The 10,876-nt window shown below is 44.2% G+C and overlaps 1 protein-coding gene across 1 annotated transcript in view; it reads left to right on the top strand.

The window, feature by feature from the left end:
• Positions 1-10,876, top strand: part of LOC310851730 (phospholipase A2 inhibitor 25 kDa subunit-like) — a 1,159,037-nt gene that overhangs the window by 798,456 nt on the left and 349,705 nt on the right. The window lies entirely within an intron of this gene.

Genomic DNA, 10,876 nt, shown 5'->3' with positions numbered 1-10,876 from the left:
AGCCAGATTCTGCGCCCAGATTTGTAGGCACAGATCATCCTCTAGTATAAAATAGCTTACTAGGGAAATGCTGAAGTTTCCCTTTGGGGCGCCTCAGGGTCAATTTTTTTATGGTAGCCCAAATCTCAGTTGGACGGTTGTGTGTGTGTGTGTGTAAATTTTAACTCATGAGCTATTGCTGTAATCTGCTCCAATTGTATCTTTTATCTTTATGAACTCTGTTTTTATTGTGTTGTGTTGTGTTATGTGAGCTGGTCTTTGACCGTATCTATCTATCTTAGAACAGTGCTGGTTTGTTTCCGGAGGGAGAGGGCAATTGCTGAGCCTCCCATTTTGACCAGCAGAGCCCGTGATCCAGAACCTCCAGGTCAGGTAAATGCAGTGATGGGGTGGTAATGGGTAGGGCTGGGTGAGCCAGAGCTGCTTGTTGCTGCCGCCAGTGCTGGGCCCAGAGGATCAGCGCCTTTGGATGTTGCCAAGGGGCGGAGGGCCCATCAGCAATGTTGGCTTGGCTCTGCAAGGTGAAATCCGCCCCAGCGCCTAGCCGAGCTGGGTCATCTGGAGCTGCTGACTTACATCTAGTAAATAACTGTTTACTTAGAAGAAAACCGATGGGACGCAGGTGGTGCTGTGGGTTAAACCAAAGAGCCTAGGACTTGCCAATTAGAAGGTTGGTGGTTTGAATCCCTGCGACGGGGTGAGCTCCCGTTGCTCGGTCCCTGCTCCTGCCAACCTAGCAGTTCAAAAGCACTTCAAAGTGCAAGTAGATAAATAGGTACCGCTCCAGAGGGAAGGTAAACGGTGTTTCCATGTGCTGCTCTGGTTCTCCAGAAGCGGCTTAGTCATGCTGGCCACATGACCCGCAATCATAAAGCAAGATGAGCGCCGCAAAACCAGAGTCGGTCACGACTGGACCTAATGGTCAGGGGTCCCTTTACCTTTACAGAAGTAAGCCGCACTGAGTTCAGTGGGCCTTACTCCCAGGTAAGGGTGTGTGGAGCGATAGTGTTTTATTGAGGCAGCCTTGGAATGACAAGACCTTTTTGCACCAGGTCAGTGAGGACCACTTGCTTTTAAAAATTCTCCCATATATACACAACTGCCTGTGCGCCTTTTGGACCATATCTGTAGGTCCCCCCCCCCCGTGTCAAATAACTTACAATATATTACAATTTATTTAAAACTCAATAAGATAGACAGCAATGCAATAGCATTACATCGGGGAAGAGTGCGTTTAAGTCCCACCGACCCCATTTTATGATGTTCCAGCACATGCCAATTTGCAGCTGAGGTTTTGTACACACAATACATTTAAAGAACATTCAAAGCATAACATTTCCCTCAAGGAATTCTGGGCACTGTAGTTCATATCCCACAGAGTTATGATTCCCATCAACCCATAACAAACCATGGTGTCCAGAATTCCTTGAGCACTGTGATACCCCTTTGGATTTTCAAGGCCTTCCCCCAAAGAATTCTGGGAGCTGTAGTTTGTTAAAGGTGCAAAGACTTGTTTAGGGGACTCCTATTCCCTTACCAGACCTACAGTTCTCAGAGTGGTTTGACAATAAATCCCTCTTCCTAGGGTACTCTGGGAACTGTAGGGGAATGGGGGTGTCCGAAACAAGTCTCTGCACCTTTAACAAACAACAGAAATCTTTGGGGGAAGACTTGAATGTTCAAAGTACTTTAAAAGTATGCTGTTTGTGGCCTACGTTTTACTCAGCACAGACTCACTGAAATTAATGGACCTAATTTTGGTGGGTCTACTCTGCATAGGACTAGCCTTGGAGCCAGCCCATAGTTTTCGTGACTTTTTGAAAGGTACAGCCAAGTACAGTCGTTCCTTGGAAGTCGAATGAAATCCGTTCCGGAAGTCCATTCGACTTCCAAAAAGATTGAAAACCAAAGCACAGCCAATCGGAAGCCACAGAAGCCCTGCCAGATGTTCAGCTTCCAAAAATAGTTCACAAACAGGAACAGTCACTTCTGGGTTTGCGATGTTCGGGAGCCAAAATGTTTGGGAACTAAGCTGTTTGGCTTCCAAGGTACTGCTGTACTTTGCAGTGCCTACTCAGAAGTAAGCCCCAGCCCCACTGAGTTCAACAGGACTTGCTCTCAATAAGTGAGTGTAGGATTTCAGGTGTACATGAACAAACACACAAGTGGAATCTTGATGACATAGCATGAATCACCGTCTATTGTGAGCCACACACACTGAGCACAGCATCTGACTCAGCCTGGCGAAGTTCCCTCAGGCCTACAAATTGAAATGGAAGGCAGCTGTTAAGGAAATGAGTGCTGGCACTGAATTTGATGGGTCTACTTGAAAAAGCATGTCTGTTTTAGGCAGGCACTGAAAAGAATACAGGGAAGGTAGCTGCTTGATCTCAAGAGGCAGGGTGTTCCAAAGTAGATCTCAATGGATGACTGTGTTTTGGCTTAAGTATTCTTCCAGAAAGTGCAAATTAGGTAATTTTTGCATTTACAGTGGACCTTCTAGTTATGTACCGCTCTGGATACGTAACTTTCGGTTTACGAACGTGGCAAACCGGGAAGAAGTGCTCAATCACACCGCACATGTGCGCAGAAGCGGCACCTCTGTCTACGGATGTTTCGGGTTGCAGACAGACCCCCAAAATGAATTTAATTTGTATCCAGAGCGTCCACTATAAAGGCAAACCGAAATGAATTCCTCCATAGTCCCTTACTGTGGCTAACCTTCCATCATTTAATTGTCTCTTTATGGTGGCCGATGGTGGTTTTAAAATTTCAATGGTTGGCTTTAAATGGTTAGCAACTTTTGAAATGCTTTTAGTTTTGAAGAGCAAGGTTATTGTTGTTTTAAAAATAAGCTTGTGAAGATTACTTGATGCTGGGAATGGAGGAGAATTTCGAACCAGTACACATATGAATCTGAATCTATCAAATTTTCACTTTCTGAAGCATTATGCGAACCAAAACACAACTATCCTCTGAAATGTGTACATCTCTGAATTTTGCAATGCAATTCGTCAGCCAACCAATGTTCCAATGTTTACCCCCCCCAAAAGCACATTTAGGGGAAAGTATGCATAAAAATGAATAAATGAGTGAAAAATGACATGCAAACATGCATTATGTATGGAGAAATTGTTTGCAAGGAAACCTACATTACTCACAACTGCATATTAAAAAGTATTGCTTTTAGATGAAATTTGTACGAACGTGATGAATTTTCATGGGGTTTGTAAAAAAAAAAAAATTGCAAAATGTGAAGAACTGAATTTAAGTTTGGAACAATGAGAAACTGAGGAAACTGAAATTGACAGATCCTTCCATACCTACTCGATGCAAACACATTTGAGGAAATACACTTTCAGAGGAAACTACACAAAGCGCTAAACTGAATGTTGTGACGTTCTTCAGACTTGCTGCTTATGAGGCAACTGGGGAAAGAGGAAGGCCATGTGGCAAAAGCAGACAGACTTCTTCCCCTTTATCTTGGATTCTCCTGGGCACTCTTAATCCCATAATTGTTTGAATCACTGCTGACTAAGCCTTCCCTTATACTGACCACATAGAGCAGCATTGAAACCCAAACAATCTGAATTCAGTTTTAAACCAGAAACCCAACTTTTGGGATGAGTTGAAGGGACATTGCCACTCACAACTGCTACCTCACAGAGCACAATGTTACTTATTGTTTGGGTAAAACGCTGGCTGTTTGGACAGGCCAGTTGTGGGCTTGAGCAGAGGGGGTCCTCTGGAAGGGGTTCCTTCTGTGGGGACCTTCAATGCACCCCCAAAGGCTACCCAGTAGCATCCATGCTCCTCTGAATGGTGCCAGATGGATGCATTTTAATTTCCCACACTGTCTTAAATGTATAAATCCACACAACAAAATTAAAGCATATCTAGGTAAGGTAAAGGTAAATGACCCCTGGATTGTTAAGTTCAGTCAAAGGTGACTATGGGCTGCGGCACTCATCTCACTTTCAGGCCGACGGAGTTGGCATTTGTCCACAGACAGCTTTCCAGGTCATGTGGCCAGCACGACTAATCTACTTCTGGTGCAACAGAACACTGTGATGGAAACCAGAGCGCACAGAAACATTGTTTACCTTCCTGCCGCAGCGGCACCTATTTATCTACTTGCACTGGTGTGCTTTCAAACTGCTAGGTTGGCAGAAGCTGGGACAGAGCAACGGGAGCTCACTCCATCACGGGGATTCAAACCGCCAACCTTCTGATTGGCAAGCCCAAGAGGCTCAGTGGTTTAGACCACAGTGCCACCCGCATAGTGCACATTTAAATCACATGACTCCCTCCCTGAAGAATCATGGGAACTGTAGTTTGTTTAGGGTGCTGGAAACTGTAGCTCTGTGAGGGGCAAACTTCAGTTCCCAGAATTCTCTGCAGGAAGTCACAGGCTTTAAATTGCTGTTGAATATGCTTAAACCTTTTTCATACTGCCATTCACTCAAATTGCACCCAGAGATGTTTGCACAATTAAATCAAATTCTTTAAGAAGAAAACAGGAGGAAGCAGGCTCTTGGTGGCCTCTTTTATGGGCAAAGAGTTTGAAAACAAGACAATTATGCCACCTTCCCAATAAGGAGATTCCTGTGGTGCTCTGCTCTGCTTTTGGGTTCCAGTCATGCTGACTCACCTCAGGACCTTTCTTGGGTGGCTCAGAGTCAGACCTCTGAAAAGAACTAGGTTTGCAAGTGATGGCTAGAGGGAGCGGGGCAGTTTCACACTCCTGACTAGGAATGCATTACCACCAATTTTGGTTTCTCTCCATTTTTCTTTTTTTCAAATCTTAAATTCACTTCACCATATTTCCACCTCAGTTTGTGATTATTTCTTCTTCTAAAGCCCTCACAAAAATTCACCAGCCTTTCAGAGTGCATTTCTTATCTAGCACATCCATAGTGGTTTGCACATAGTGGTTTTTAAGGAACTCTGAGCCGGTCACTCCAAACTCAACCCATCTTTTTTGATTCAGATCAGAATGGAGTCTGAAACTAGTGGGTTCCCTGCCCCCTATCTCAATAGTTTAGAAACTTTTGCCTTTTATTAACTAAGCAACATTTTAACTGCCTGTGCATGTTTCCTGACTGCTGCATGAAAAAGCACATGAATCTGACCTTTAAACGGTTTTGTAAGTAAACCATTTTGTTTTTGTAAGCATGTGGTCTATCTCTGTGCTAGGGAAGTGGGAAAGCTAGGAGAATTTAAAAGGGGATATTTCAGAAACTTACTTGGAGGGCACACTTTAAAGGTTTTACAGATATTTTCACGCTTTTCTTTGCTGCATATTTTGTAATTCTAAATCTCTGCTGGAATTCTCTCATCAAAGAGTGTATGCCCCAAATCTGAGTCTTGGCTTCCAGGATCCAACACAAATACTGTACCATCCTTGCATGTTATTTTCTTCAATATATGCATTCATACACAAACTTTGACTGTATGTCTCTGTATTTCTCTGTTCCCAGCAAGTCAAACTGAGCAGGATTGAACCCTCTGCTCACCAGCTGTGTTTGCCACAGGGAATGAGCTGGCGAAACTGCACCTAGCAGGATTGATGCTCCTGCACTCTGAAGTGTGGGCAGTATTGGGGAAGGAGACCTGACCTTATGTTTTAATAGGGTTTAAACGAGAGGACTTTGAAACATACATATGTATTTTTATTGGATTTTAAATTGTATAGAGAGTTAAATTAGAGCTGAATTTAGGATTTATTCAGGATGTACCAGCCTACCACATGTGCACATCTGATTTTGTTTTGGGTTCGCTCTTCTTTATCTATGATTCTATCCACCCTTGCTGGAAGTGCATGGGCCAGACCCTCCAGCATTCCACAGCCGTTTGTACTACAATGCCCATCACCATGTTGGCTGGGACTAATGGAAATTGTAGTCGAACTCAATACCATCTGGAGGACACCAGGATGCAGGAGGCTGTACAGCTGAATCTGGCAGGCTTCCCTCCAACCTTCTTTTCTCACCTGAGTTGCCTATGAACAACCCTCAGGGATTGCAAGTCACATTCCAGAGAGGAACGTCACCGGGGTGGGCCAAGGAATGAGGCTGGGATTAGAGCAGGTATCTGAACGGGAGCCATGACGTAATTCGGGGGCTGAACAGAGAGGTGTTTTCACCCATCTCATAAGCATTTGAGGAATTTGCTGTATCACAGTGCCGAACCCTTAAGCGCCCCCTTGGTGGTTTCCAAACTCGCAGCTAAGCTTCCTAGAGTGCAGGAGAAACTACTGAATCAGAAAATAATGGGACTTCTATTATTTTTTCTTTTATTGATTGATTCCATTATAGCCCACCTTCCTTCCAAGATGCTCAAGGTGGCATACATGGTCCTCTCCCTCCCAATTTCCTCCTCACAACAACCCTGTGAGGTAGGGTTGGGCTAAGAGACAATGACTGGCTTGGTCCTCTTATGATCTTAGAGCCACAGCTTCCTCAACCTTGGACCATACTGTTTCATCTGAATCCCTTTTGCTGGAAAGCAAAACCCCATTTCTTCCACTGAAGTGGAGTAGCTGCAAAATCCAGGAATGGCATGGTGCCAATGGTAGTTGCCCCCAGATGCCCTTTGGGTTTGGTGGCGTTTGGCTGCCTCTGCTGGCATGAGGATTGGGGGGAAAAATAAGCTGGTTACACCAAGCACTGTCCTATTTCTCATTGTCTTCAGATACACATGATCTGGAAGAAGAAAAAACAACCAGCTTGAATTAATCACGCTGATTAATTCTGCAAATGTTTCAACATTATTACTGGAAAGAGATGGCCGAGGTCACAGTTTCACACACCCATATAAGGAGGGGATGTGAGCTTTAGCCATTTGTCAAGTGGCATTCAGCGTATTTGCACTTTCCAAAGAACTTTAAACAGTTACAGTTTTCCGGAAATAATCCTTCAAGCTGTAGTGTGTTAAGGAGTTGAGAGCTATTAAAGGTAAAGGGACCTCTGACGATTAGGTCCAGTTGTGACCGACTCTGGGGTTGCAGCGCTCATCTCGCTTTATTGGCCGAGGGAGCCGGCGTACAGCTTCCGGGTCATGTGGCCAGCATGACTAAGCCGCTTCTGGCAAACCAGAGCAGTGCACTGAAATGCCATTTACCTTCCCACTGGAGCGGTACCTATTTATCTACTTGCCCTTTGATGTGCTTTCAAACTGCTAGGTTGGCAGGAGCAGGGACCGAGCAACGGGAGCTCACCCCATCGCGGGGAATCGAACTGCCGACCTTCTGATCGGCAAGCCCTAGGCTCTGTGGTTTAACCCACAGCGCCACCCGTGTCTGCTGTTAGCAGACCTCTATTCCCCTCACAGAGGTACCACCCCCAAATCAGTCCCTCTTCCTGGGAACTGTAGCTCTGTGATGAGAACAGCCATCTCCTAACAACTCTCAGCATCCTGTAACACACTACAGTTCCCAGGATTCTTTGGGGGAAGTTATGACTGCTTAAAATGGTGTGATACCACTTTAAGTGCAGAGGGGGCCTCAGTTGAGCATGTTTTACTCCCTAGCTAGAAGTGTATTTAGAAATTCAGCCTTACTTTAGAATCTCAATATTAAACGTGGTGGAGACTCTTGTGCCTTTAGAAATAGAGTGGTGCCTCGGAAGTCAAACGGAATCCGTTCCCGAAGTCCATTTGACTTCCAAACCATTTGGAAACCAAGGCACAGCTTCTGATTGGCTGTAGGGAGCTCCTGCAGCCAATCAGAGGCCGCAGAAGCCCCATCGGATGTTTGTGTTCACAAACCAGAACACTCACTTCTGGGTTTGTGGCATTAGGGAGCCAAAACGTTCGATTTGCAAGGCATTCGGGATCCAAGGTACAACTGTATGGTTAAATTACACATATTTACACCTTTAGTCTACACAGAGTAAGTTACAACATGGTCATCTCAACAGGGGCTTGTTCCCCACAGTGGATAACTTAATTTTGAGAAGGAAAAAAACCCAAGTTAATCTTGGAGGTGTGAATCAGATCAATTCAAATGGGAATTTGTAAATATTGCATTCCTCAACCATTCCCACTCTCCAACCACTGTTGTTGGTTAGATCTTACAGTAAATAATGTGCAGACTGGAGATAGAGCTTGCTACCACAATAATACACCCACACACCTCAGCAACAGGTGCTCACACTACAAGCTAAGAATGCCTGTGAAGGACTTCAGTTACACAGGTGGATATATGACTTTTGTCTAGACCTAGAGAAAACTCTGTTTCCTGCAGCACTTGCAAACTCATTGAAAGCAAGGGTTCTATAATTAGCAATCCGAGAATTTAGCTGGGTTTCCTCCTCCCTAATTTAAGTTCATTCCGTTACGGAAAAGCCTTGGAGTTATAAATAAACAGAGCCTAGTTTTGTCCCACAACATGGAAACTGAACTCATTATATCATGTGGCAATTGTAAATTAATTAACGAAGACAGAAGTAGGGAAATGCGGTTGTGGTTCTTTTCCTTAGGGCAATGGGACATGAGGCCCCTATGCACACAACACATTTATTTATGCCAATTTCAGAGTCGGCGTTCCTCCAAAGGAGCTACTGGGAATTGTAGTTTGCTGACGGCACAGATAATCTCTGCCTGAGATTTGTTTAGATTGTTGGCATCTCCCCACGAAACACTCCTTTGCAGAGGTCCCTGGGGAAAGGGACTCATGATTAAACCAGCTTAACTGTGGCCTTGTTGCCATGTTTCACTGAACACGGGTTCAGATTGTGTCTATACATGGAGACGTGTTTGCTTGAAAGAGTGTACACTTGTTGATTTGTACAGCTTAACTGTTATATAAAGAGGTACACAGATTGTACATGGCTACATGTCAAAAACTGGAAGAAGAAGAAGAAGAAGAAGAAGAAGAAGAAGAAGAAGAAGAAGAAGAAGAAGAAGAAGAAGAACCTAATTCACCATCTCAAGGAAATTTGCACATAAGGTAATTAAAACAGTTACAAACACTAAAACAAAAAATAAATTTAAAACAAGGAGACACTCATGGTAAAAACCCATTTATCCTGCTGGAAAAGCCCTGGCTGCATTTTAAACCAGTAATGTGTACACAGCTTGAATGTACAGCTCAACTACCGTATTTGTGTGAACAGCCACACAAGACTGCACACTCTTTAAATGTAATTTAAACATAGCTATTTCCTCATAGAAGTCAAATTCCCTGGTGCGTAATAAACGTGAAGTAAATGGAGTTTGGTTGAGTTCTTGTGCTGTCTTGTGTTTGTGGCCTTCCAGCTGTTGCTGGATGCTGTCTCCCATTGGTTCTTGCCAAGGTGGCCAGGAATTATGGGAATTAGAGTCCAGTAACATCTGGAGGGCCACAAGCTCCCCATCTAGAAGATTGCTGAACCTCTTGGGCTTCTAGAAGTTTAAAGAACCAATAGGAAGCTACAGGCTAGATTTAAGCTCCTGGATCCAAAGTGGTTCTGAAAGTGCTGCGGACCAGCTTACTTTAATTTAACATTTCACACACAAAAAAAGCCCTCAACAATTTTTGTGTTCAGATTTTCACTTTTTGAAATATGGCAACCCTACTACAATATCCATACTGTGGTCCAGCACTAGCAACCTCAGACAGCACCATGGAAGTGTCACTGACACTTGTCCTGCCTTCTCTTTTAAAAAACAACAGCCGCAGCAACACTCTTGCCAGCTCCCAGTGGCCACCATCTTTGTTTCTGAAAGCCACCTGAACTTCCAGGGAACTGTGGAACTTCAAAGTGTTACACACAATTAATTGCATGTGACTGGAGCATGGGTCGGATCCAGTCTTCAGTTGGTTCTCATCCCACTTGCACAGTCAGTTTCCATATGGCAGCCAACAAGGCAATGGACGTGCTACATTGGAAAGCTGCCTTTTCACATGTCCAAATCTGGCATGCACCAAGGTACGTAAGGAAGACTGTTACATTCCCAAGGAAAGATGCCTGGACTGTGTGCAACAAATTGGTACATATTTACATGAATCTGCCCTAAGATGAGTCATCGGGGCAAGGCCCTCCCTGGGTTTCAGCCATTCAGTTGTGGCAAACCAACCAATAATTTTATCTAGCTGCTACTCTGGGCAACGCTTTGACAGATGGCAGCAATGTTGCAATAGCTGTTTTGATGACCTAGAAAACGAGCACGCAATCGTTTTAATTGCAGTGTTAGCGTGTTGTTTTTAAAATAACATTGTTTCTTAATTGCAAGGGAGCTTGAATACCCTGCCCACTACCAGGCAACGGGCAAGGTGTTCTGCAAGGTCAAAGCTAGAAATGGGACGCTCCAAAGGCATCTGTGTTTAGGTTAGCAGTGAGAAAAGTGAGGCCTGCAGGTAGTGCTTAGTTAGTCTGTATCCACATCATATATTTAAAGCACTGTTATACCCCTTTGAACAGTCATGGCTTCCCCCAGAGAGTTCTGCAAGCTGTGGTTAGTTAAGAGTTCTGTGAGTTATTAGGATACCTCCTATTCCTCTCCCAGCACTGCAATTCCCAGAGTTCCCTGTGAAGAGGGATCAATTGTTAAACTACTGTAGGAACTAGAGCTCTGTGAAGGGGCCAGATAGAGATGCCATATGTCTGGAATATCTGGAACTGCGAAATTAGCATCCAGGAAAAAAAACCCTCAACAAGTTTGTGGTTGATTCCCACTCCCCAAAAAAGATCAGTTTTTTGTGTCTGGATTTTTACTTCTTGAAATATGGCAACCCTAGGAACATGGGCTGTCACCACAACTCTCAGCACACTAAACAAACTTTGTTTCTGTTGGAGAGAAGGATTAAGGGGTAGTTTGTGCTCTGTCTGTATTTATCTCAAGGGAAATTCCAAGTGTTGTAACATCGAACATCCTTTTTCTCTGGCTTATGCAC

This window comes from Podarcis gaigeae, assembly GCF_964106915.1.
Source record: "Podarcis gaigeae genome assembly, chromosome: 8".
Taxonomy (NCBI): Eukaryota; Metazoa; Chordata; class Lepidosauria; order Squamata; family Lacertidae; genus Podarcis; species Podarcis gaigeae.
Note: the sequence above shows the minus strand (reverse complement) of the source record. Positions and strands in the feature narration are given on the sequence as shown.